At 45.2% G+C, this 27,998-nt stretch overlaps 1 long non-coding RNA gene across 12 annotated transcripts; it reads right to left on the bottom strand.

Moving 5' to 3' along the window:
* On the bottom strand, positions 1-26,610 carry LOC147341232 (uncharacterized). 12 transcript variants are annotated; one of them, XR_015158267.1, is made up of 10 exons: positions 26,468-26,610; positions 25,886-26,288; positions 22,173-24,910; positions 21,572-21,974; positions 17,253-17,655; positions 12,946-13,348; positions 8,634-9,036; positions 4,325-4,727; positions 595-3,349; positions 1-415 (listed from the first exon to the last, which is right to left on the bottom strand). It is a non-coding gene; the product is annotated as an uncharacterized LOC147341232 (long non-coding RNA). The 12 variants fall into 12 exon arrangements; XR_015158268.1 differs by having other exon boundaries at positions 22,154-24,910; positions 26,487-26,610; XR_015158266.1 differs by having other exon boundaries at positions 26,487-26,610.
* Between the last annotated feature and the right edge of the window lie 1,388 nt (positions 26,611-27,998).

Below are 27,998 nucleotides of genomic sequence, written 5' to 3'. Positions count from 1 at the left end.
TCATCTTTTTACCATTTGATGTTTATTGTAATTGCAGCCATCACTTGATGATGTTAGTGTGAGAGTCTTTTCTTGGTTGGCCATTTCTAACAAAGCAGACCTCTGGAGACCCAGTTCTAAACTGTCTGACCTTTTCGATTCAGTTACTGGCTGCCCAGGTTGGACTGCTCCAGGGTCTCGTATTCTGGGGCGGCTGGGCTTATCTTCTCTTTGGATTCTGCCTCCTTCTTTGATTCCGCCTCATACGTTGGGACCTTTTACGGCTTTGATTCAGTTTCTTACGTGCACAGGAACGGAAAAAACAGTTTGGTGTTCTTGTTTTCTTCACCTTCTTCGACTGAGTGGCATATGATCGGATTTTCTTGCTCAAGGTTCCTTGTAGAGGTCTTCTGACCCTCATGGTCATATTTCGTGCCTGGAAAGACACGACAAGGGTATGAGTTTTTAGGAAAGAAAAAAGCGGCGTTGGAAGGGAGATTTCATGAAAAAGGGATGTGGGCCAATGAGGGCTTTTGTGCCAGGCAAGGGCTGTGTAGAGGTTTTGGGCAGCAAAGTCAGTGGAGAACATGGGCAGCTCAGTTGGAATCATCTTACTTTCACACTGCCTCTGTACCTCCGTTGACAAAGGGTCTTCTTTTTTCCGTTCATCCTGGAAGCAAACCGCATTGGAACTCTTCTGGACTGCCGTGGCTTCCTGGTTACCTTAGTCATGATGATGCCAAGAAGTGGCCTAACCTAGAACCTCTGCCTCTGAGCTCCCTATTTATACCCTTTCAGGACAATGAGGAGCCACACCCTTCAATCTGATTGGTCAGTGAGGCACCACCCCAGCCAATAGCATCTTGGGGTCTTAGACATCACAATGTACCACTGTGTCCATCAACATGGGCGAGTGGATGCTGAGGGAGGCCATTCTATAACTTTTCCACTGCTGACACTTCTGTGTGTCTGATTCTGGGGAGTGGTGATTCAGGGGCACGGTGTTTCTCCTCATGAGCTTCAAACTTCCTTTCAGTTCCCTTTATCCTTTGACTTATATGTGCCACTTCAACACTCCTGCCTCCTTCATCCCTCTATAAAGATCTGCCAAACCCTTTCTGTCCCACTTCAGCCTTTCCGAGTAATCACTTCATCTCTAGACCACCTTCTGCCTCTTGGGGGTTCCTGAGGCCCTTAAGGAACTTAAGCGCAAGCACTTAAGGTGGAAAAAGGTAATAAAGAACACGTTGGGTGTTTTATCTACTGCGATGAGCTTTAACGACCCCCAGACTTGGTGAATGCTCAGTCTGTTGCCCAAAGTTTAATACACAGTCTACATAAGATTACAAATCAGAACAAAGACAGTTTTAAATGTCTCCTCCACTAAATTTTTTTGGGATACTTCAACTCTCATATTGAGCAAGGAAACTCAACTTGCCCCATCTACCGGAAATACACTCCTGTTTATTATTATTATTTTTTTTTTTTTTTTAAGGAAGGTGCTCAAAGTCAAAAGTCAGTTCACCAGTGTACGACTGAGTCTTGACTAAATCATTTCCCCGGTTATCCCTCCTTGACAGTTATCAGTAGGTAGGGCCCATTGCAGTGCTGACCAATAGCTGAGCAGGACAAGCACCTATAGGTAGCTCAGTGATAGTTGGCTGCTTGTGGGTGGGGCCAGTGAGGCACGGACCAATGGCTGAGCTACTCCTGTTGCCTAGTAACAGGATGCAGAGTAATAAGGCACAGCATTGGCTACCTGCGAAGGGCTGTGCTCTGTTACATAAGGACACTTTGGGTCCAGTGTGCTGGAATCTTTGTGATTGACTCATTTCCAACCTCAGATTTTGATTTCACATAATTATTTAACTTTTGCATATCATACTTTTCATTATATTCCCAGGCATACCTGTCACCAGTGCTGTCATCTCTATGCCCCTCCAACAGCTGCCACTTGATCACATGCTCAGCATATCGTGTAAGTAGTTCAAAGCCAACCAGAATGTGAAGTCCAGCCCACCCTGAAAACTACTTTGACAAACCTTAAATTCACAGGGATTCTTATTCTCTTTACAGTGTAACAGAGCAGGATGAGCACAGCCCTTAACAGGTAGCCAATGGTGTGCTTCATTTCAACCCACCCCGCCCCTAGGCAACAGGTGTTGCTCAAACATTGCTTGGTGCCTCAGAGGGCCACATTCATAAGCAGCCAACTGTCAATGAGTGACCCTTAGTTGTCCTGCTTAGCTGATGGTCAGCACCAGAGTGGGCCCTGCCCACAGGTTACTTACTATCAATGAGGGGGCCATTGCGAATGTGATTAAGTCCAGGGTGGTGTGCTGGTCATCAGGAGGAGACAGAGATAAGAGGCAGATTCAGGCCTTCTTCTGGAGGCCCTGGAGCTCACGCAGACTTGGGCCAGTGGGTGAGCTGGAGGGCCCAGGGAATACACTGGGGACTAAATGTTGTAGCACTCCATAGCCCTCACTAAGGCCATCAGCTGACTCAAGGATAAGAAAGCTGTTGTACATATACACAATGGAATATTACTCATCCATTAAAAAGAATCCGTTTGAATCAGTTCTAATGAGGTGGATGAACCTGGAGCCTATTATACAGAGTGAAGGAAGTCAGAAAGAAAAACACCAATACTCTACACTAACACGTGTACATGGAATTGAGAAAGATGGCAATGATGACCCTATATGCGAGAAAGCAAAAGAGACACAGATGAATAGAACAGTCCTTTGGACTCCGTGGGAGAAGGCGAGGGCAGGGTGATTTGAGAGAATAGCATTGAAACATGTATAGTATTATATGTGAAACAGATCACCAGTGCAGGTTTGATGCATGAGACTAGGTACTCAGGGCTGGTGCACTGGGATGACCCTGAGGGATGGGATGGGGAGGGAGGTGTGAGGGGAGGTTCAGGATGTGGACCCCATGGACACCCATGGCTGATTCATGTCAATGTATGGCAAAAACCACTAGGATATTGTAACGTAATTGGCCTCAAATCAAAATAAATGAATTTAGAAAAAAGAACTGAAAAAAAGCAAAGAATAAAGAAAGGACAGCACACCCAGGGGGTCTTTCACTTTGATTGATTTTAAATCACATTCAGTGACTGACTGGGAATCATCAATGGGGTCTCCCAGGAGGTAGAGTGCCAGAAAGATTTAATTAGGGAGCTGCAGTCCAGATAAAAGATAACATATCACTGAGTTCAAATTTGAACTCAACTCTTTTGATGCCCACGGCGAAACTCTGTGTTTTAGTTGTTTCTCAAAAGTTTTGTGAAGGCACGCAGGATACTTATGGTCAGAGACTGCCTTATGTATCTCCATATTTGATTGACTATTCCTTGGACCTTTTAAAACATTTCAAAATGAAGGGTAACACCAAATTAAATATTTCATACTCTTTCTTTTAAACCATGAGAAACTTGTAGAATTTGGACTAACAAAAGACTTTATTGGGGAAGAATGTTTTTCGACTGTAGTTATTTGGAAATCCTAGGGTATGGTGATAATTACAAGACCAGCTTTTACTCAGTCTTATGTTAGTACTTATGGAAAAATTCTCTGTACAGACTTCCATGACCGTCCAGTGGATAGGACTCCGTGCTTTCACTAGAAGGGCACGGGTTCAATCGCTGTTCAGGGAACCATGCTTCCACAAGCGGCATAGGGACCCCCGAAAAAAAAAAAAAATTCTCTGTGGGTGGTGATCCTGTTTGTAATTTGCACTGGGATTGGGCCACCACCACTGCTCTTCCTTTGGGAATACACTGCTCCCTAATTTTCCTTAGCAGAAAGGTGTCCTAATCATTATTTGGTTTGTTCCCTCCAAACATTATTTTACTCCCTGGGAGTGGTATTTGTGGGTTTTAGATGTATGAGCACTTTGTGCCTTCTGAGCACCTTTAGCTGACAGCATGGGCGAGTGATGCAACAATCCCTTTTATGAGGTAGGTGGCCAGGAGGTGATTTCTGCCCACCTTTCTCAGGGGGAGTTTCACACTCACCACCCCCATGTGACAACCTCTTCCTCTCTGGGTCTGGCAATCTAGACCCTACTGTCATTCCACACCCCAAACAAAGGCAGTAACACCATACCACTCCTCCTTGCCCTTGAAATCAAGTGTTAAGCAGGGTTATCCATCTTCAGTGCAGACTCCTGACCCAATCCAGACCTCTACTCTCTGGCTAACTGGGGACCCGAGGCTCTGTTCCCCAACCTCTCGGGACCCCATATCCCTCCCATCTCCAGTGCCCACCTCTTCTCTTCGTTCCCTCCCTTCCATCAGAAAATTCACACACACACACAAATATCATCTTTTTACCATTTGATGTTTATTGTAATTGCAGCCATCACTTGATGATGTTAGTGTGAGAGTCTTTTCTTGGTTGGCCATTTCTAACAAAGCAGACCTCTGGAGACCCAGTTCTAAACTGTCTGACCTTTTCGATTCAGTTACTGGCTGCCCAGGTTGGACTGCTCCAGGGTCTCGTATTCTGGGGCGGCTGGGCTTATCTTCTCTTTGGATTCTGCCTCCTTCTTTGATTCCGCCTCATACGTTGGGACCTTTTACGGCTTTGATTCAGTTTCTTACGTGCACAGGAACGGAAAAAACAGTTTGGTGTTCTTGTTTTCTTCACCTTCTTCGACTGAGTGGCATATGATCGGATTTTCTTGCTCAAGGTTCCTTGTAGAGGTCTTCTGACCCTCATGGTCATATTTCGTGCCTGGAAAGACACGACAAGGGTATGAGTTTTTAGGAAAGAAAAAAGCGGCGTTGGAAGGGAGATTTCATGAAAAAGGGATGTGGGCCAATGAGGGCTTTTGTGCCAGGCAAGGGCTGTGTAGAGGTTTTGGGCAGCAAAGTCAGTGGAGAACATGGGCAGCTCAGTTGGAATCATCTTACTGTCACACTGCCTCTGTACCTCCGTTGACAAAGGGTCTTCTTTTTTCCGTTCATCCTGGAAGCAAACCGCATTGGAACTCTTCTGGACTGCCGTGGCTTCCTGGTTACCTTAGTCATGATGATGCCAAGAAGTGGCCTAACCTAGAACCTCTGCCTCTGAGCTCCCTATTTATACCCTTTCAGGACAATGAGGAGCCACACCCTTCAATCTGATTGGTCAGTGAGGCACCACCCCAGCCAATAGCATCTTGGGGTCTTAGACATCACAATGTACCACTGTGTCCATCAACATGGGCGAGTGGATGCTGAGGGAGGCCATTCTATAACTTTTCCACTGCTGACACTTCTGTGTGTCTGATTCTGGGGAGTGGTGATTCAGGGGCACGGTGTTTCTCCTCATGAGCTTCAAACTTCCTCTCAGTTCCCTTTATCCTTTGACTTATATGTGCCACTTCAACACTCCTGCCTCCTTCATCCCTCTATAAAGATCTGCCAAACCCTTTCTGTCCCACTTCAGCCTTTCCGAGTAATCACTTCATCTCTAGACCACCTTCTGCCTCTTGGGGGTTCCTGAGGCCCTTAAGGAACTTAAGCGCAAGCACTTAAGGTGGAAAAAGGTAATAAAGAACACGTTGGGTGTTTTATCTACTGCGATGAGCTTTAACGACCCCCAGACTTGGTGAATGCTCAGTCTGTTGCCCAAAGTTTAATACACAGTCTACATAAGATTACAAATCAGAACAAAGACAGTTTTAAATGTCTCCTCCACTAAATTTTTTTGGGATACTTCAACTCTCATATTGAGCAAGGAAACTCAACTTGCCCCATCTACCGGAAATACACTCCTGTTTATTATTATTATTATTTTTTTTTTTTTAAGGAAGGTGCTCAAAGTCAAAAGTCAGTTCACCAGTGTACGACTGAGTCTTGACTAAATCATTTCCCCGGTTATCCCTCCTTGACAGTTATCAGTAGGTAGGGCCCATTGCAGTGCTGACCAATAGCTGAGCAGGACAAGCACCTATAGGTAGCTCAGTGATAGTTGGCTGCTTGTGGGTGGGGCCAGTGAGGCACGGACCAATGGCTGAGCTACTCCTGTTGCCTAGTAACAGGATGCAGAGTAATAAGGCACAGCATTGGCTACCTGGGAAGGGCTGTGCTCTGTTACATAAGGACACTTTGGGTCCAGTGTGCTGGAATCTTTGTGATTGACTCATTTCCAACCTCAGATTTTGATTTCACATAATTATTTAACTTTTGCATATCATACTTTTCATTATATTCCCAGGCATACCTGTCACCAGTGCTGTCATCTCTATGCCCCTCCAACAGCTGCCACTTGATCACATGCTCAGCATATCGTGTAAGTAGTTCAAAGCCAACCAGAATGTGAAGTCCAGCCCACCCTGAAAACTACTTTGACAAACCTTAAATTCACAGGGATTCTTATTCTCTTTACAGTGTAACAGAGCAGGATGAGCACAGCCCTTAACAGGTAGCCAATGGTGTGCTTCATTTCAACCCACCCCGCCCCTAGGCAACAGGTGTTGCTCAAACATTGCTTGGTGCCTCAGAGGGCCACATTCATAAGCAGCCAACTGTCAATGAGTGACCCTTAGTTGTCCTGCTTAGCTGATGGTCAGCACCAGAGTGGGCCCTGCCCACAGGTTACTTACTATCAATGAGGGGGCCATTGCGAATGTGATTAAGTCCAGGGTGGTGTGCTGGTCATCAGGAGGAGACAGAGATAAGAGGCAGATTCAGGCCTTCTTCTGGAGGCCCTGGAGCTCACGCAGACTTGGGCCAGTGGGTGAGCTGGAGGGCCCAGGGAATACACTGGGGACTAAATGTTGTAGCACTCCATAGCCCTCACTAAGGCCATCAGCTGACTCAAGGATAAGAAAGCTGTTGTACATATACACAATGGAATATTACTCATCCATTAAAAAGAATCCGTTTGAATCAGTTCTAATGAGGTGGATGAACCTGGAGCCTATTATACAGAGTGAAGGAAGTCAGAAAGAAAAACACCAATACTCTACACTAACACGTATACATGGAATTGAGAAAGATGGCAATGATGACCCTATATGCGAGAAAGCAAAAGAGACACAGATGAATAGAACAGTCTTTTGGACTCCGTGGGAGAAGGCGAGGGCAGGGTGATTTGAGAGAATAGCATTGAAACATGTATAGTATTATATGTGAAACAGATCACCAGTGCAGGTTTGATGCATGAGACTAGGTACTCAGGGCTGGTGCACTGGGATGACCCTGAGGGATGGGATGGGGAGGGAGGTGTGAGGGGAGGTTCAGGATGTGGACCCCATGGACACCCATGGCTGATTCATGTCAATGTATGGCAAAAACCACTACGATATTGTAACGTAATTGGCCTCAAATCAAAATAAATGAATTTAGAAAAAAGAACTGAAAAAAAGCAAAGAATAAAGAAAGGACAGCACACCCAGGGGGTCTTTCACTTTGATTGATTTTAAATCACATTCAGTGACTGACTGGGAATCATCAATGGGGTCTCCCAGGAGGTAGAGTGCCAGAAAGATTTAATTAGGGAGCTGCAGTCCAGATAAAAGATAACATATCACTGAGTTCAAATTTGAACTCAACTCTTTTGATGCCCACGGCGAAACTCTGTGTTTTAGTTGTTTCTCAAAAGTTTTGTGAAGGCACGCAGGATACTTATGGTCAGAGACTGCCTTATGTATCTCCATATTTGATTGACTATTCCTTGGACCTTTTAAAACATTTCAAAATGAAGGGTAACACCAAATTAAATATTTCATACTCTTTCTTTTAAACCATGAGAAACTTGTAGAATTTGGACTAACAAAAGACTTTATTGGGGAAGAATGTTTTTCGACTGTAGTTATTTGGAAATCCTAGGGTATGGTGATAATTACAAGACCAGCTTTTACTCAGTCTTATGTTAGTACTTATGGAAAAATTCTCTGTACAGACTTCCATGACCGTCCAGTGGATAGGACTCCGTGCTTTCACTAGAAGGGCACGGGTTCAATCGCTGTTCAGGGAACCATGCTTCCACAAGCGGCATAGGGACCCCCGAAAAAAAAAAATTCTCTGTGGGTGGTGATCCTGTTTGTAATTTGCACTGGGATTGGGCCACCACCACTGCTCTTCCTTTGGGAATACACTGCTCCCTAATTTTCCTTAGCAGAAAGGTGTCCTAATCATTATTTGGTTTGTTCCCTCCAAACATTATTTTACTCCCTGGGAGTGGTATTTGTGGGTTTTAGATGTATGAGCACTTTGTGCCTTCTGAGCACCTTTAGCTGACAGCATAGGCGAGTGATGCAACAATCCCTTTTATGAGGTAGGTGGCCAGGAGGTGATTTCTGCCCACCTTTCTCAGGGGGAGTTTCACACTCACCACCCCCATGTGACAACCTCTTCCTCTCTGGGTCTGGCAATCTAGACCCTACTGTCATTCCACACCCCAAACAAAGGCAGTAACACCATACCACTCCTCCTTGCCCTTGAAATCAAGTGTTAAGCAGGGTTATCCATCTTCAGTGCAGACTCCTGACCCAATCCAGACCTCTACTCTCTGGCTAACTGGGGACCCGAGGCTCTGTTCCCCAACCTCTCGGGACCCCATATCCCTCCCATCTCCAGTGCCCACCTCTTCTCTTCGTTCCCTCCCTTCCATCAGAAAATTCACACACACACACAAATATCATCTTTTTACCATTTGATGTTTATTGTAATTGCAGCCATCACTTGATGATGTTAGTGTGAGAGTCTTTTCTTGGTTGGCCATTTCTAACAAAGCAGACCTCTGGAGACCCAGTTCTAAACTGTCTGACCTTTTCGATTCAGTTACTGGCTGCCCAGGTTGGACTGCTCCAGGGTCTCGTATTCTGGGGCGGCTGGGCTTATCTTCTCTTTGGATTCTGCCTCCTTCTTTGATTCCGCCTCATACGTTGGGACCTTTTACGGCTTTGATTCAGTTTCTTACGTGCACAGGAACGGAAAAAACAGTTTGGTGTTCTTGTTTTCTTCACCTTCTTCGACTGAGTGGCATATGATCGGATTTTCTTGCTCAAGGTTCCTTGTAGAGGTCTTCTGACCCTCATGGTCATATTTCGTGCCTGGAAAGACACGACAAGGGTATGAGTTTTTAGGAAAGAAAAAAGCGGCGTTGGAAGGGAGATTTCATGAAAAAGGGATGTGGGCCAATGAGGGCTTTTGTGCCAGGCAAGGGCTGTGTAGAGGTTTTGGGCAGCAAAGTCAGTGGAGAACATGGGCAGCTCAGTTGGAATCATCTTACTGTCACACTGCCTCTGTACCTCCGTTGACAAAGGGTCTTCTTTTTTCCGTTCATCCTGGAAGCAAACCGCATTGGAACTCTTCTGGACTGCCGTGGCTTCCTGGTTACCTTAGTCATGATGATGCCAAGAAGTGGCCTAACCTAGAACCTCTGCCTCTGAGCTCCCTATTTATACCCTTTCAGGACAATGAGGAGCCACACCCTTCATTCTGATTGGTCAGTGAGGCACCACCCCAGCCAATAGCATCTTGGGGGGCTTAGACATCACAATGTACCACTGTGCCCATCAACATGGGCGAGTGGATGCTGAGGGAGGCCATTCTATAACTTTTCCACTGATGACACTTCTGTGTGTCTGATTCTGGGGAGTGGTGATTCAGGGGCACGGTGTTTCTCCTCATGAGCTTCAACCTTCCTTTCAGTTCCCTTTATCCTTTGACTTATATGTGCCACTTCAACACTCCTGCCTCCTTCATCCCTCTATAAAGATCTGCCAAACCCTTTCTGTCCCACTTCAGCCTTTCCGAGTAATCACTTCATCTCTAGACCACCTTCTGCCTCTTGGGGGTTCCTGAGGCCCTTAAGGAACTTAAGCGCAAGCACTTAAGGTGGAAAAAGGTAATAAAGAACACGTTGGGTGTTTTATCTACTGCGATGAGCTTTAACGACCCCCAGACTTGGTGAATGCTCAGTCTGTTGCCCAAAGTTTAATTCACAGTCTACATAAGATTACAAATCAGAACAAAGACAGTTTTAAATGTCTCCTCCACTAAATTTTTTTGGGATACTTCAACTCTCATATTGAGCAAGAAACTCAAATTGCCCCATCTACCGGAAATATATTCCTGTTTATTATTATTATTATTATTTATTTTTTTTTAAGGAAGGTGCTCAAAGTCAAAAGTCAGTTCACCAGTGTACGACTGAGTCTTGACTAAATCATTTCCCCGGTTATCCCTCCTTGACAGTTATCAGTAGGTAGGGCCCATTGCAGTGCTGACCAATAGCTGAGCAGGACAAGTACCTATAGGTAGCTCAGTGATAGTTGGCTGCTTGTGGGTGGGGCCAGTGAGGCACGGACCAATGGCTGAGCTACTCCTGTTGCCTAGTAACAGGATGCAGAGTAATAAGGCACAGCAATGGCTACCTGCGAAGGGCTGTGCTCTGTTACATAAGGACACTTTGGGTCCAGTGTGCTGGAATCTTTGTGATTGACTCATTTCCAACCTCAGATTTTGATTTCACATAATTATTTAACTTTTGCATATCATACTTTTCATTATATTCCCAGGCATACCTGTCACCAGTGCTGTCATCTCTATGCCCCTCCAACAGCTGCCACTTGATCACATGCTCAGCATATCGTGTAAGTAGTTCAAAGCCAACCAGAATGTGAAGTCCAGCCCACCCTGAAAACTACTTTGACAAACCTTAAATTCACAGGGATTCTTATTCTCTTTACAGTGTAACAGAGCAGGATGAGCACAGCCCTTAACAGGTAGCCAATGGTGTGCTTCATTTCAACCCACCCCGCCCCTAGGCAACAGGTGTTGCTCAAACATTGCTTGGTGCCTCATAGGGCCACATTCACAAGCAGCCAACTGTCAATGAGTGACCCTTAGTTGTCCTGCTTAGCTGATGGTCAGCACCAGAGTGGGCCCTGCCCACAGGTTACTTACTATCAATGAGGGGGCCATTGCGAATGTGATTAAGTCCAGGGTGGTGTGCTGGTCATCAGGAGGAGACAGAGATAAGAGGCAGATTCAGGCCTTCTTCTGGAGGCCCTGGAGCTCACGCAGACTTGGGCCAGTGGGTGAGCTGGAGGGCCCAGGGAATACACTGGGGACTAAATGTTGTAGCACTCCATAGCCCTCACTAAGGCCATCAGCTGACTCAAGGATAAGAAAGCTGTTGTACATATACACAATGGAATATTACTCATTCATTAAAAAGAATCCGTTTGAATCAGTTCTAATGAGGTGAATGAACCTGGAGCCTATTATACAGAGTGAAGGAAGTCAGAAAGAAAAACACCAGTACACTACACTAACACGTATACATGGAATTGAGAAAGATGGCAATGATGACCCTATATGCGAGAATGCAAAAGAGACACAGATGTATAGAACAGTCTTTTGGACTCCGTGGGAGAAGGCGAGGGCAGGGTGAATTGAGAGAATAGCATTGAAACATGTATATTATTATATGTGAAACAGATCACCAGTGCAGGTTTGAGGCATGAGACTAGGTGCTCAGGGCTGGTGCACTGGGATGACCCTGAGGGATGGGATGGGGAGGGAGGTGCGAGGGGAGGTTCAGGATGTGGACCCCATGGACACCCATGGCTGATTCATGTCAATGTATGGCAAAAACCACTAGGATATTGTAACGTAATTGGCCTCAAATCAAAATAAATGAATTTAGAAAAAAGAACTGAAAAAAAGCAAAGAATAAAGAAAGGACAGCACACCCAGGGGGTCTTTCACTTTGATTGATTTTAAATCACATTCAGTGACTGACTGGGAATCATCAATGGGGTCTCCCAGGAGGTAGAGTGCCAGAAAGATTTAATTAGGGAGCTGCAGTCCAGATAAAAGATAACATATCACTGAGTTCAAATTTGAACTCAACTCTTTTGATGCCCACGGCAAAACTCTGTGTTTTAGTTGTTTCTCCAAAGTTTTGTGAAGGCACGCAGGATACATATGGTCAGAGACTGCCTTATGTATCTCCATATTTGATTGACTATTCCTTGGACCTTTTAAAACATTTCAAAATGAAGGGTAACACCAAATTAAATATTTCATACTCTTTCTTTTAAACCATGAGAAACTTGTAGAATTTGGACTAACAAAAGACTTTATTGGGGAAGAATGTTTTTCGACTGTAGTTATTTGGAAATCCTAGGGTATGGTGATAATTACAAGACCAGCTTTTACTCAGTCTTATGTTAGTACTTATGGAAAAATTCTCTGTACAGACTTCCATGACCGTCCAGTGGATAGGACTCCGTGCTTTCACTAGAAGGGCACGGGTTCAATCGCTGTTCAGGGAACCATGCTTCCACAAGCGGCATTGGGACCCCCGAAAAAAAAAAATTCTCTGTGGGTGGTGATCCTGTTTGTAATTTGCACTGGGATTGGGCCACCACCACTGCTCTTCCGTTGGGAATACACTGCTCCCTAATTTTCCTTAGCAGAAAGGTGTCCTAATCATTATTTGGTTTGTTCCCTCCAAACATTATTTTACTCCCTGGGAGTGGTATTTGTGGGTTTTAGATGTATGAGCACTTTGTGCCTTCTGAGCACCTTTAGCTGACAGCATAGGCGAGTGATGCAACAATCCCTTTTATGAGGTAGGTGGCCAGGAGGTGATTTCTGCCCACCTTTCTCAGGGGGAGTTTCACACTCACCACCCCCATGTGACAACCTCTTCCTCTCTGGGTCTGGCAATCTAGACCCTACTGTCATTCCACACCCCAAACAAAGGCAGTAACACCATACCACTCCTCCTTGCCCTTGAAATCAAGTGTTAAGCAGGGTTATCCATCTTCAGTGCAGACTCCTGACCCAATCCAGACCTCTACTCTCTGGCTAACTGGGGACCCGAGGCTCTGTTCCCCAACCTCTCGGGACCCCATATCCCTCCCATCTCCAGTGCCCACCTCTTCTCTTCGTTCCCTCCCTTCCATCAGAAAATTCACACACACACACAAATATCATCTTTTTACCATTTGATGTTTATTGTAATTGCAGCCATCACTTGATGATGTTAGTGTGAGAGTCTTTTCTTGGTTGGCCATTTCTAACAAAGCAGACCTCTGGAGACCCAGTTCTAAACTGTCTGACCTTTTCGATTCAGTTACTGGCTGCCCAGGTTGGACTGCTCCAGGGTCTCGTATTCTGGGGCGGCTGGGCTTATCTTCTCTTTGGATTCTGCCTCCTTCTTTGATTCCGCCTCATACGTTGGGACCTTTTACGGCTTTGATTCAGTTTCTTACGTGCACAGGAACGGAAAAAACAGTTTGGTGTTCTTGTTTTCTTCACCTTCTTCGACTGAGTGGCATATGATCGGATTTTCTTGCTCAAGGTTCCTTGTAGAGGTCTTCTGACCCTCATGGTCATATTTCGTGCCTGGAAAGACACGACAAGGGTATGAGTTTTTAGGAAAGAAAAAAGGGGCGTTGGAAGGGAGATTTCATGAAAAAGGGATGTGGGCCAATGAGGGCTTTTGTGCCAGGCAAGGGCTGTGTAGAGGTTTTGGGCAGCAAAGTCAGTGGAGAACATGGGCAGCTCAGTTGGAATCATCTTACTTTCACACTGCCTCTGTACCTCCGTTGACAAAGGGTCTTCTTTTTTCCGTTCATCCTGGAAGCAAACCGCATTGGAACTCTTCTGGACTGCCGTGGCTTCCTGGTTACCTTAGTCATGATGATGCCAAGAAGTGGCCTAACCTAGAACCTCTGCCTCTGAGCTCCCTATTTATACCCGTTCAGGACAATGAGGAGCCACACCCTTCAATCTGATTGGTCAGTGAGGCACCACCCCAGCCAATAGCATCTTGGGGGGCTTAGACATCACAATGTACCACTGTGCCCATCAACATGGGCGAGTGGATGCTGAGGGAGGCCATTCTATAACTTTTCCACTGCTGACACCTCTGTGTGTCTGATTCTGGGGAGTGGTGATTCAGGGGCACGGTGTTTCTCCTCATGAGCTTCAACCTTCCTTTCAGTTCCCTTTATCCTTTGACTTATATGTGCCACTTCAACACTCCTGCCTCCTTCATCCCTCTATAAAGATCTGCCAAACCCTTTCTGTCCCACTTCAGCCTTTCCGAGTAATCACTTCATCTCTAGACCACCTTCTGCCTCTTAGGGGTTCCTGAGGCCCTTAAGGAACTTAAGCGCAAGCACTTAAGGTGGAAAAAGGTAATAAAGAACACGTTGGGTGTTTTATCTACTGCGATGAGCTTTAACGACCCCCAGACTTGGTGAATGCTCAGTCTGTTGCCCAAAGTTTAATACACAGTCTACATAAGATTACAAATCAGAACAAAGACAGTTTTAAATGTCTCCTCCACTAAATTTTTTTGGGATACTTCAACTCTCATATTGAGCAAGGAAACTCAACTTGCCCCATCTACCAGAAATACATTCCTGTTTATTATTATTATTTTTTTTTTTTAAAGGAAGGTGCTCAAAGTCAAAAGTCAGTTCACCAGTGTACGACTGAGTCTTGACTAAATCATTTCCCCAGTTATCCCTCCTTGCCAGTTATCAGTAGGTAGGGCCCATTGCAGTGCTGACCATTAGCTGAGCAGGACAAGTACCTATAGGTAGCTCAATGATAGTTGGCTGCTTGTGGGTGGGGCCAGTGAGGCACGGACCAATGGCTGAGCTACTCCTGTTGCCTAGTAACAGGATGCAGAGTAATAAGGCACAGCAATGGCTACCTGCGAAGGGCTGTGCTCTGTTACATAAGGACACTTTGGGTCCAGTGTGCTGGAATCTTTATGATTGACTCATTTCCAACCTCAGATTTTGATTTCACATAATTATTTAACTTTTGCATATCATACTTTTCATTATATTCCCAGGCATACCTGTCACCAGTGGTGTCATCTCTATGCCCCTCCAACAGCTGTCACTTGATCACATGCTCAGCATATCGTGTAAGTAGTTCAAAGCCAACCAGAATGTGAAGTCCAGCCCACCCTGAAAACTACTTTGACAAACCTTAAATTCACAGGGATTCTTATTCTCTTTACAGTGTAACAGAGCAGGATGAGCACAGCCCTTAACAGGTAGCCAATGGTGTGCTTCATTTCAACCCACCCCGCCCCTAAGCAACAGGTGTTGCTCAAACATTGCTTGGTGCCTCAGAGGGCCACATTCACAAGCAGCCAACTGTCAATGAGTGACCCTTAGTTGTCCTGCTTAGCTGATGGTCAGCACCACAGTGGGCCCTGCCCACAGGTTACTTACTATCAATGAGGGGGCCATTGCGAATGTGATTAAGTCCAGGGTGGTGTGCTGGTCATCAGGAGGAGACAGAGATAAGAGGCAGATTCAGGCCTTCTTCTGGAGGCCCTGGAGCTCACGCAGACTTGGGCCAGTGGGTGAGCTGGAGGGCCCAGGGAATACACTGGGGACTAAATGTTGTAGCACTCCATAGCCCTCACTAAGGCCATCAGCTGACTCAAGGATAAGAAAGCTGTTGTACATATACACAATGGAATATTACTCATCCATTAAAAAGAATCCGTTTGAATCAGTTCTAATGAGGTGGAGGAACCTGGAGCCTATTATACAGAGTGAAGGAAGTCAGAAAGAAAAACACCAATACACTACACTAACACGTATACATGGAATTGAGAAAGATGGCAATGATGACCCTATATGCGAGAAAGCAAAAGAGACACAGATGTATAGAACAGTCTTTTGGACTCCGTGGGAGAAGGCGAGGGCAGGGTGATTTGAGAGAATAGCTTGGAATCATGTATATTATTATATGTGAAACAGATCACCAGTGCAGGTTTGAGGCATGAGACTAGGTGCTCAGGGCTAGTGCACTGGGATTACCCTGAGGGATGGGATGGGGAGGGAGGTGCGAGGGGAGGTTCAGGATGTGGACCCCATGGACACCCATGGCTGATTCATGTCAATATATGGCAAAAACCACTAGGATATTGTAACGTAATTGGCCTCAAATCAAAATAAATGAATTTAGAAAAAAGAACTGAAAAAAAGCAAAGAATAAAGAAAGGACAGCACACCCAGGGGGTCTTTCACTTTGATTGATTTTAAATCACATTCAGTGACTGACTGGGAATCATCAATGGGGTCTCCCAGGAGGTAGAGTGCCAGAAAGATTTAATTAGGGAGCTGCAGTCCAGATAAAAGATAACATATCACTGAGTTCAAATTTGAACTCAACTCTTTTGATGCCCACGGCGAAACTCTGTGTTTTAGTTGTTTCTCAAAAGTTTTGTGAAGGCACGCAGGATACTTATGGTCAGAGACTGCCTTATGTATCTCCATATTTGATTGACTATTCCTTGGACCTTTTAAAACATTTCAAAATGAAGGGTAACACCAAATTAAATATTTCATACTCTTTCTTTTAAACCATGAGAAACTTGTAGAATTTGGACTAACAAAAGACTTTATTGGGGAAGAATGTTTTTCGACTGTAGTTATTTGGAAATCCTAGGCTATGGTGATAATTACAAGACCAGCTTTTACTCAGTCTTATGTTAGTACTTATGGAAAAATTCTCTGTACAGACTTCCATGACCGTCCAGTGGATAGGACTCCGTGCTTTCACTAGAAGGGCACGGGTTCAATCGCTGTTCAGGGAACCATGCTTCCACAAGCGGCATAGGGACCCCCGAAAAAAAAAAATTCTCTGTGGGTGGTGATCCTGTTTGTAATTTGCACTGGGATTGGGCCACCACCACTGCTCTTCCTTTGGGAATACACTGCTCCCTAATTTTCCTTAGCAGAAGGGTGTCCTAATCATTATTTGGTTTGTTCCCTCCAAACATTATTTTACTCCCTGGGAGTGGTATTTGTGGGTTTTAGATGTATGAGCACTTTGTGCCTTCTGAGCACCTTTAGCTGACAGCATAGGCGAGTGATGCAACAATCCCTTTTATGAGGTAGGTGGCCAGGAGGTGATTTCTGCCCACCTTTCTCAGGGGGAGTTTCACACTCACCACCCCCATGTGACAACCTCTTCCTCTCTGGGTCTGGCAATCTAGACCCTACTGTCATTCCACACCCCAAACAAAGGCAGTAACACCATACCACTCCTCCTTGCCCTTGAAATCAAGTGTTAAGCAGGGTTATCCATCTTCAGTGCAGACTCCTGACCCAATCCAGACCTCTACTCTCTGGCTAACTGGGGACCCGAGGCTCTGTTCCCCAACCTCTCGGGACCCCATATCCCTCCCATCTCCAGTGCCCACCTCTTCTCTTCGTTCCCTCCCTTCCATCAGAAAATTCACACACACACACAAATATCATCTTTTTACCATTTGATGTTTATTGTAATTGCAGCCATCACTTGATGATGTTAGTGTGAGAGTCTTTTCTTGGTTGGCCATTTCTAACAAAGCAGACCTCTGGAGACCCAGTTCTAAACTGTCTGACCTTTTCGATTCAGTTACTGGCTGCCCAGGTTGGACTGCTCCAGGGTCTCGTATTCTGGGGCGGCTGGGCTTATCTTCTCTTTGGATTCTGCCTCCTTCTTTGATTCCGCCTCATACGTTGGGACCTTTTACGGCTTTGATTCAGTTTCTTACGTGCACAGGAACGGAAAAAACAGTTTGGTGTTCTTGTTTTCTTCACCTTCTTCGACTGAGTGGCATATGATCGGATTTTCTTGCTCAAGGTTCCTTGTAGAGGTCTTCTGACCCTCATGGTCATATTTCGTGCCTGGAAAGACACGACAAGGGTATGAGTTTTTAGGAAAGAAAAAAGCGGCGTTGGAAGGGAGATTTCATGAAAAAGGGATGTGGGCCAATGAGGGCTTTTGTGCCAGGCAAGGGCTGTGTAGAGGTTTTGGGCAGCAAAGTCAGTGGAGAACATGGGCAGCTCAGTTGGAATCATCTTACTTTCACACTGCCTCTGTACCTCCGTTGACAAAGGGTCTTCTTTTTTCCGTTCATCCTGGAAGCAAACCGCATTGGAACTCTTCTGGACTGCCGTGGCTTCCTGGTTACCTTAGTCATGATGATGCCAAGAAGTGGCCTAACCTAGAACCTCTGCCTCTGAGCTCCCTATTTATACCCTTTCAGGACAATGAGGAGCCACACCCTTCAATCTGATTGGTCAGTGAGGCACCACCCCAGCCAATAGCATCTTGGGGGGCTTAGACATCACAATGTACCACTGTGCCCATCAACATGGGCGAGTGGATGCTGAGGGAGGCCATTCTGTAACTTTTCCACTGCTGACACCTCTGTGTGTCTGATTCTGGGGAGTGGTGATTCAGGGGCACGGTGTTTCTCCTCATGAGCTTCAACCTTCCTCTCAGTTCCCTTTATCCTTTGACTTATATGTGCCACTTCAACACTCCTGCCTCCTTCATTCCTCTATAAAGATCTGCCAAACCCTTTCTGTCCCACTTCAGCCTTTCCGAGTAATCACTTCATCTCTAGACCACCTTCTGCCTCTTGGGGGTTCCTGAGGCCCTTAAGGAACTTAAGCGCAAGCACTTAAGGTGGAAAAAGGTAATAAAGAACACGTTGGGTGTTTTATCTACTGCGATGAGCTTTAACGACCCCCAGACTTGGTGAATGCTCAGTCTGTTGCCCAAAGTTTAATACACAGTCTACATAAGATTACAAATCAGAACAAAGACAGTTTTAAATGTCTCCTCCACTAAATTTTTTTGGGATACTTCAACTCTCATATTGAGCAAGGAAACTCAACTTGCCCCATCTACCGGAAATACACTCCTGTTTATTATTATTATTATTATTTTTTTTTTTTTTTAAGGAAGGTGCTCAAAGTCAAAAGTCAGTTCACCAGTGTACGACTGAGTCTTGACTAAATCATTTCCCCGGTTATCCCTCCTTGACAGTTATCAGTAGGTAGGGCCCATTGCAGTGCTGACCAATAGCTGAGCAGGACAAGTACCTATAGGTAGCTCAGTGATAGTTGGCTGCTTGTGGGTGGGGCCAGTGAGGCACGGACCAATGGCTGAGCTACTCCTGTTGCCTAGTAACAGGATGCAGAGTAATAAGGCACAGCAATGGCTACCTGCGAAGGGCTGTGCTCTGTTACATAAGGACACTTTGGGTCCAGTGTGCTGGAATCTTTGTGATTGACTCATTTCCAACCTCAGATTTTGATTTCACATAATTATTTAACTTTTGCATATCATACTTTTCATTATATTCCCAGGCATACCTGTCACCAGTGCTGTCATCTCTATGCCCCTCCAACAGCTGCCACTTGATCACATGCTCAGCATATCGTGTAAGTAGTTCAAAGCCAACCAGAATGTGAAGTCCAGCCCACCCTGAAAACTACTTTGACAAACCTTAAATTCACAGGGATTCTTATTCTCTTTACAGTGTAAAAGAGCAGGATGAGCACAGCCCTTAACAGGTAGCCAATGGTGTGCTTCATTTCAACCCACCCCGCCCCTAGGCAACAGGTGTTGCTCAAACATTGCTTGGTGCCTCAGAGGGCCACATTCATAAGCAGCCAACTGTCAATGAGTGACCCTTAGTTGTCCTGCTTAGCTGATGGTCAGCACCAGAGTGGGCCCTGCCCACAGGTTACTTACTATCAATGAGGGGGCCATTGCGAATGTGATTAAGTCCAGGGTGGTGTGCTGGTCATCAGGAGGAGACAGAGATAAGAGGCAGATTCAGGCCTTCTTCTGGAGGCCCTGGAGCTCACGCAGACTTGGGCCAGTGGGTGAGCTGGAGGGCCCAGGGAATACACTGGGGACTAAATGTTGTAGCACTCCATAGCCCTCACTAAGGCCATCAGCTGACTCAAGGATAAGAAAGCTCTTGTACATATACACAATGGAATATTACTCATCCATTAAAAAGAATCCGTTTGAATCAGTTCTAATGAGGTGGATGAACCTGGAGCCTATTATACAGAGTGAAGGAAGTCAGAAAGAAAAACACCAATACTCTACACTAACACGTATACATGGAATTGAGAAAGATGGCAATGATGACCCTATATGCGAGAAAGCAAAAGAGACACAGATGAATAGAACAGTCCTTTGGACTCCGTGGGAGAAGGCGAGGGCAGGGTGATTTGAGAGAATAGCATTGAAACATGTATAGTATTATATGTGAAACAGATCACCAGTGCAGGTTTGAGGCATGAGACTAGGTGCTCAGGGCTGGTGCACTGGGATGACCCTGAGGGATGGGATGGGGAGGGAGGTGCGAGGGGAGGTTCAGGATGTGGACCCCATGGACACCCATGGCTGATTCATGTCAATGTATGGCAAAAACCACTAGGATATTGTAACGTAATTGGCCTCAAATCAAAATAAATGAATTTAGAAAAAAGAACTGAAAAAAAGCAAAGAATAAAGAAAGGACAGCACACCCAGGGGGTCTTTCACTTTGATTGATTTTAAATCACATTCAGTGACTGACTGGGAATCATCAATGGGGTCTCCCAGGAGGTAGAGTGCCAGAAAGATTTAATTAGGGAGCTGCAGTCCAGATAAAAGATAACATATCACTGAGTTCAAATTTGAACTCAACTCTTTTGATGCCCACGGCGAAACTCTGTGTTTTAGTTGTTTCTCAAAAGTTTTGTGAAGGCACGCAGGATACTTATGGTCAGAGACTGCCTTATGTATCTCCATATTTGATTGACTATTCCTTGGACCTTTTAAAACATTTCAAAATGAAGGGTAACACCAAATTAAATATTTCATACTCTTTCTTTTAAACCATGAGAAACTTGTAGAATTTGGACTAACAAAAGACTTTATTGGGGAAGAATGTTTTTCGACTGTAGTTATTTGGAAATCCTAGGGTATGGTGATAATTACAAGACCAGCTTTTACTCAGTCTTATGTTAGTACTTATGGAAAAATTCTCTGTACAGACTTCCATGACCGTCCAGTGGATAGGACTCCGTGCTTTCACTAGAAGGGCACGGGTTCAATCGCTGTTCAGGGAACCATGCTTCCACAAGCGGCATAGGGACCCCCGAAAAAAAAAAAAAAATTCTCTGTGGGTGGTGATCCTGTTTGTAATTTGCACTGGGATTGGGCCACCACCACTGCTCTTCCTTTGGGAATACACTGCTCCCTAATTTTCCTTAGCAGAAAGGTGTCCTAATCATTATTTGGTTTGTTCCCTCCAAACATTATTTTACTCCCTGGGAGTGGTATTTGTGGGTTTTAGATGTATGAGCACTTTGTGCCTTCTGAGCACCTTTAGCTGACAGCATGGGCGAGTGATGCAACAATCCCTTTTATGAGGTAGGTGGCCAGGAGGTGATTTCTGCCCACCTTTCTCAGGGGGAGTTTCACACTCACCACCCCCATGTGACAACCTCTTCCTCTCTGGGTCTGGCAATCTAGACCCTACTGTCATTCCACACCCCAAACAAAGGCAGTAACACCATACCACTCCTCCTTGCCCTTGAAATCAAGTGTTAAGCAGGGTTATCCATCTTCAGTGCAGACTCCTGACCCAATCCAGACCTCTACTCTCTGGCTAACTGGGGACCCGAGGCTCTGTTCCCCAACCTCTCGGGACCCCATATCCCTCCCATCTCCAGTGCCCACCTCTTCTCTTCGTTCCCTCCCTTCCATCAGAAAATTCACACACACACACAAATATCATCTTTTTACCATTTGATGTTTATTGTAATTGCAGCCATCACTTGATGATGTTAGTGTGAGAGTCTTTTCTTGGTTGGCCATTTCTAACAAAGCAGACCTCTGGAGACCCAGTTCTAAACTGTCTGACCTTTTCGATTCAGTTACTGGCTGCCCAGGTTGGACTGCTCCAGGGTCTCGTATTCTGGGGCGGCTGGGCTTATCTTCTCTTTGGATTCTGCCTCCTTCTTTGATTCCGCCTCATACGTTGGGACCTTTTACGGCTTTGATTCAGTTTCTTACGTGCACAGGAACGGAAAAAACAGTTTGGTGTTCTTGTTTTCTTCACCTTCTTCGACTGAGTGGCATATGATCGGATTTTCTTGCTCAAGGTTCCTTGTAGAGGTCTTCTGACCCTCATGGTCATATTTCGTGCCTGGAAAGACACGACAAGGGTATGAGTTTTTAGGAAAGAAAAAAGCGGCGTTGGAAGGGAGATTTCATGAAAAAGGGATGTGGGCCAATGAGGGCTTTTGTGCCAGGCAAGGGCTGTGTAGAGGTTTTGGGCAGCAAAGTCAGTGGAGAACATGGGCAGCTCAGTTGGAATCATCTTACTGTCACACTGCCTCTGTACCTCCGTTGACAAAGGGTCTTCTTTTTTCCGTTCATCCTGGAAGCAAACCGCATTGGAACTCTTCTGGACTGCCGTGGCTTCCTGGTTACCTTAGTCATGATGATGCCAAGAAGTGGCCTAACCTAGAACCTCTGCCTCTGAGCTCCCTATTTATACCCTTTCAGGACAATGAGGAGCCACACCCTTCAATCTGATTGGTCAGTGAGGCACCACCCCAGCCAATAGCATCTTGGGGTCTTAGACATCACAATGTACCACTGTGTCCATCAACATGGGCGAGTGGATGCTGAGGGAGGCCATTCTATAACTTTTCCACTGCTGACACTTCTGTGTGTCTGATTCTGGGGAGTGGTGATTCAGGGGCACGGTGTTTCTCCTCATGAGCTTCAAACTTCCTTTCAGTTCCCTTTATCCTTTGACTTATATGTGCCACTTCAACACTCCTGCCTCCTTCATCCCTCTATAAAGATCTGCCAAACCCTTTCTGTCCCACTTCAGCCTTTCCGAGTAATCACTTCATCTCTAGACCACCTTCTGCCTCTTGGGGGTTCCTGAGGCCCTTAAGGAACTTAAGCGCAAGCACTTAAGGTGGAAAAAGGTAATAAAGAACACGTTGGGTGTTTTATCTACTGCGATGAGCTTTAACGACCCCCAGACTTGGTGAATGCTCAGTCTGTTGCCCAAAGTTTAATACACAGTCTACATAAGATTACAAATCAGAACAAAGACAGTTTTAAATGTCTCCTCCACTAAATTTTTTTGGGATACTTCAACTCTCATATTGAGCAAGGAAACTCAACTTGCCCCATCTACCGGAAATACACTCCTGTTTATTATTATTATTATTATTATTTTTTTTTAAGGAAGGTGCTCAAAGTCAAAAGTCAGTTCACCAGTGTACGACTGAGTCTTGACTAAATCATTTCCCCGGTTATCCCTCCTTGACAGTTATCAGTAGGTAGGGCCCATTGCAGTGCTGACCAATAGCTGAGCAGGACAAGCACCTATAGGTAGCTCAGTGATAGTTGGCTGCTTGTGGGTGGGGCCAGTGAGGCACGGACCAATGGCTGAGCTACTCCTGTTGCCTAGTAACAGGATGCAGAGTAATAAGGCACAGCATTGGCTACCTGCGAAGGGCTGTGCTCTGTTACATAAGGACACTTTGGGTCCAGTGTGCTGGAATCTTTGTGATTGACTCATTTCCAACCTCAGATTTTGATTTCACATAATTATTTAACTTTTGCATATCATACTTTTCATTATATTCCCAGGCATACCTGTCACCAGTGCTGTCATCTCTATGCCCCTCCAACAGCTGCCACTTGATCACATGCTCAGCATATCGTGTAAGTAGTTCAAAGCCAACCAGAATGTGAAGTCCAGCCCACCCTGAAAACTACTTTGACAAACCTTAAATTCACAGGGATTCTTATTCTCTTTACAGTGTAACAGAGCAGGATGAGCACAGCCCTTAACAGGTAGCCAATGGTGTGCTTCATTTCAACCCACCCCGCCCCTAGGCAACAGGTGTTGCTCAAACATTGCTTGGTGCCTCAGAGGGCCACATTCATAAGCAGCCAACTGTCAATGAGTGACCCTTAGTTGTCCTGCTTAGCTGATGGTCAGCACCAGAGTGGGCCCTGCCCACAGGTTACTTACTATCAATGAGGGGGCCATTGCGAATGTGATTAAGTCCAGGGTGGTGTGCTGGTCATCAGGAGGAGACAGAGATAAGAGGCAGATTCAGGCCTTCTTCTGGAGGCCCTGGAGCTCACGCAGACTTGGGCCAGTGGGTGAGCTGGAGGGCCCAGGGAATACACTGGGGACTAAATGTTGTAGCACTCCATAGCCCTCACTAAGGCCATCAGCTGACTCAAGGATAAGAAAGCTGTTGTACATATACACAATGGAATATTACTCATCCATTAAAAAGAATCCGTTTGAATCAGTTCTAATGAGGTGGATGAACCTGGAGCCTATTATACAGAGTGAAGGAAGTCAGAAAGAAAAACACCAATACTCTACACTAACACGTGTACATGGAATTGAGAAAGATGGCAATGATGACCCTATATGCGAGAAAGCAAAAGAGACACAGATGAATAGAACAGTCCTTTGGACTCCGTGGGAGAAGGCGAGGGCAGGGTGATTTGAGAGAATAGCATTGAAACATGTATAGTATTATATGTGAAACAGATCACCAGTGCAGGTTTGATGCATGAGACTAGGTACTCAGGGCTGGTGCACTGGGATGACCCTGAGGGATGGGATGGGGAGGGAGGTGTGAGGGGAGGTTCAGGATGTGGACCCCATGGACACCCATGGCTGATTCATGTCAATGTATGGCAAAAACCACTAGGATATTGTAACGTAATTGGCCTCAAATCAAAATAAATGAATTTAGAAAAAAGAACTGAAAAAAAGCAAAGAATAAAGAAAGGACAGCACACCCAGGGGGTCTTTCACTTTGATTGATTTTAAATCACATTCAGTGACTGACTGGGAATCATCAATGGGGTCTCCCAGGAGGTAGAGTGCCAGAAAGATTTAATTAGGGAGCTGCAGTCCAGATAAAAGATAACATATCACTGAGTTCAAATTTGAACTCAACTCTTTTGATGCCCACGGCGAAACTCTGTGTTTTAGTTGTTTCTCAAAAGTTTTGTGAAGGCACGCAGGATACTTATGGTCAGAGACTGCCTTATGTATCTCCATATTTGATTGACTATTCCTTGGACCTTTTAAAACATTTCAAAATGAAGGGTAACACCAAATTAAATATTTCATACTCTTTCTTTTAAACCATGAGAAACTTGTAGAATTTGGACTAACAAAAGACTTTATTGGGGAAGAATGTTTTTCGACTGTAGTTATTTGGAAATCCTAGGGTATGGTGATAATTACAAGACCAGCTTTTACTCAGTCTTATGTTAGTACTTATGGAAAAATTCTCTGTACAGACTTCCATGACCGTCCAGTGGATAGGACTCCGTGCTTTCACTAGAAGGGCACGGGTTCAATCGCTGTTCAGGGAACCATGCTTCCACAAGCGGCATAGGGACCCCCGAAAAAAAAAAAAAATTCTCTGTGGGTGGTGATCCTGTTTGTAATTTGCACTGGGATTGGGCCACCACCACTGCTCTTCCTTTGGGAATACACTGCTCCCTAATTTTCCTTAGCAGAAAGGTGTCCTAATCATTATTTGGTTTGTTCCCTCCAAACATTATTTTACTCCCTGGGAGTGGTATTTGTGGGTTTTAGATGTATGAGCACTTTGTGCCTTCTGAGCACCTTTAGCTGACAGCATGGGCGAGTGATGCAACAATCCCTTTTATGAGGTAGGTGGCCAGGAGGTGATTTCTGCCCACCTTTCTCAGGGGGAGTTTCACACTCACCACCCCCATGTGACAACCTCTTCCTCTCTGGGTCTGGCAATCTAGACCCTACTGTCATTCCACACCCCAAACAAAGGCAGTAACACCATACCACTCCTCCTTGCCCTTGAAATCAAGTGTTAAGCAGGGTTATCCATCTTCAGTGCAGACTCCTGACCCAATCCAGACCTCTACTCTCTGGCTAACTGGGGACCCGAGGCTCTGTTCCCCAACCTCTCGGGACCCCATATCCCTCCCATCTCCAGTGCCCACCTCTTCTCTTCGTTCCCTCCCTTCCATCAGAAAATTCACACACACACACAAATATCATCTTTTTACCATTTGATGTTTATTGTAATTGCAGCCATCACTTGATGATGTTAGTGTGAGAGTCTTTTCTTGGTTGGCCATTTCTAACAAAGCAGACCTCTGGAGACCCAGTTCTAAACTGTCTGACCTTTTCGATTCAGTTACTGGCTGCCCAGGTTGGACTGCTCCAGGGTCTCGTATTCTGGGGCGGCTGGGCTTATCTTCTCTTTGGATTCTGCCTCCTTCTTTGATTCCGCCTCATACGTTGGGACCTTTTACGGCTTTGATTCAGTTTCTTACGTGCACAGGAACGGAAAAAACAGTTTGGTGTTCTTGTTTTCTTCACCTTCTTCGACTGAGTGGCATATGATCGGATTTTCTTGCTCAAGGTTCCTTGTAGAGGTCTTCTGACCCTCATGGTCATATTTCGTGCCTGGAAAGACACGACAAGGGTATGAGTTTTTAGGAAAGAAAAAAGCGGCGTTGGAAGGGAGATTTCATGAAAAAGGGATGTGGGCCAATGAGGGCTTTTGTGCCAGGCAAGGGCTGTGTAGAGGTTTTGGGCAGCAAAGTCAGTGGAGAACATGGGCAGCTCAGTTGGAATCATCTTACTGTCACACTGCCTCTGTACCTCCGTTGACAAAGGGTCTTCTTTTTTCCGTTCATCCTGGAAGCAAACCGCATTGGAACTCTTCTGGACTGCCGTGGCTTCCTGGTTACCTTAGTCATGATGATGCCAAGAAGTGGCCTAACCTAGAACCTCTGCCTCTGAGCTCCCTATTTATACCCTTTCAGGACAATGAGGAGCCACACCCTTCAATCTGATTGGTCAGTGAGGCACCACCCCAGCCAATAGCATCTTGGGGTCTTAGACATCACAATGTACCACTGTGTCCATCAACATGGGCGAGTGGATGCTGAGGGAGGCCATTCTATAACTTTTCCACTGCTGACACTTCTGTGTGTCTGATTCTGGGGAGTGGTGATTCAGGGGCACGGTGTTTCTCCTCATGAGCTTCAAACTTCCTTTCAGTTCCCTTTATCCTTTGACTTATATGTGCCACTTCAACACTCCTGCCTCCTTCATCCCTCTATAAAGATCTGCCAAACCCTTTCTGTCCCACTTCAGCCTTTCCGAGTAATCACTTCATCTCTAGACCACCTTCTGCCTCTTGGGGGTTCCTGAGGGCCTTAAGGAAACAAAGAGCAAGCACTTAAGGTGGAAAAAGGTAATAAAGAACACGTTGGGTGTTTTATCTACTGCGATGAGCTTTAACGACCCCCAGACTTGGTGAATGCTCAGTCTGTTGCCCAAAGTTTAATAAAAGTCTCCATAAGATGACACATCAGAACAAAGACAGTTTTAAATGTCTCCTCCACTAAATTTTTTTGGACACTTCAACTCTCATATTGAGCAAGGAAACTCAACTTGTCCCATCTACCAGAAATACATTCCTGATTATTATTTTTTTAATTTTATTTTATTTTTAAACTTTACAATATTGTATTAGTTTTGCCAAATATCGAAATGAATCCGCCACAGGTATACCTATGTTCCCCATCCTGAACCCTCCTCCGTCTTGCCTCCCCATACCCTCCCTCTGGATCGTCCCAGTGCACCAGCCGCAAGCATCCAGTATTGTGCATCGAACCTGGACTGGCGACTCGTTTCATACATGATATTATACATGTTTCAATGCCATTCTCCTAAATCTCTCCACCCTCTCCCTCTCCTTCTCCCACAGAGTCCATAAGACTGATCTATACATCAGTGTCTCTTTAGCAACCTAGATGCCCATCACCAGATGAATGGATAAGAAAGCTGTAGTACATATACACAATGGAGTATTATTCAGCCATTAAAAAGAATACATCTGAATCAGTTCTAATGAGGTGGATGAAACTGGAAGCTATTATACAGAGTGAAGTAAGCCAGAAAGAAAAACACCAATACAGTGTATATGTATATATATATATATATATATATTTTTTTTTTTTTTTTTTTTTTAAGGAAGGTGCTCAAAGTCAAAATTCAGTTCACCAGTGTACCACTGAGTCTTGACTAAATCATTTCCCCAGTCATTCCTCCTTGACAGTTATCAGTAGGTAGGCCCCATTGCAGTGCTGACCAATAGCTGAGCAA

The sequence above is a fragment of the Bos grunniens genome, chromosome X, assembly GCF_055505025.1.
Source record: "Bos grunniens cultivar Pamir isolate PY7600 chromosome X, Bosgru_T2T1.0, whole genome shotgun sequence".
In the NCBI taxonomy this organism is placed as follows: Eukaryota; Metazoa; Chordata; class Mammalia; order Artiodactyla; family Bovidae; genus Bos; species Bos grunniens.
The sequence above is the reverse complement of the archived record's forward strand: the minus strand, read 5'-3'. Positions and strand labels throughout refer to the sequence as shown.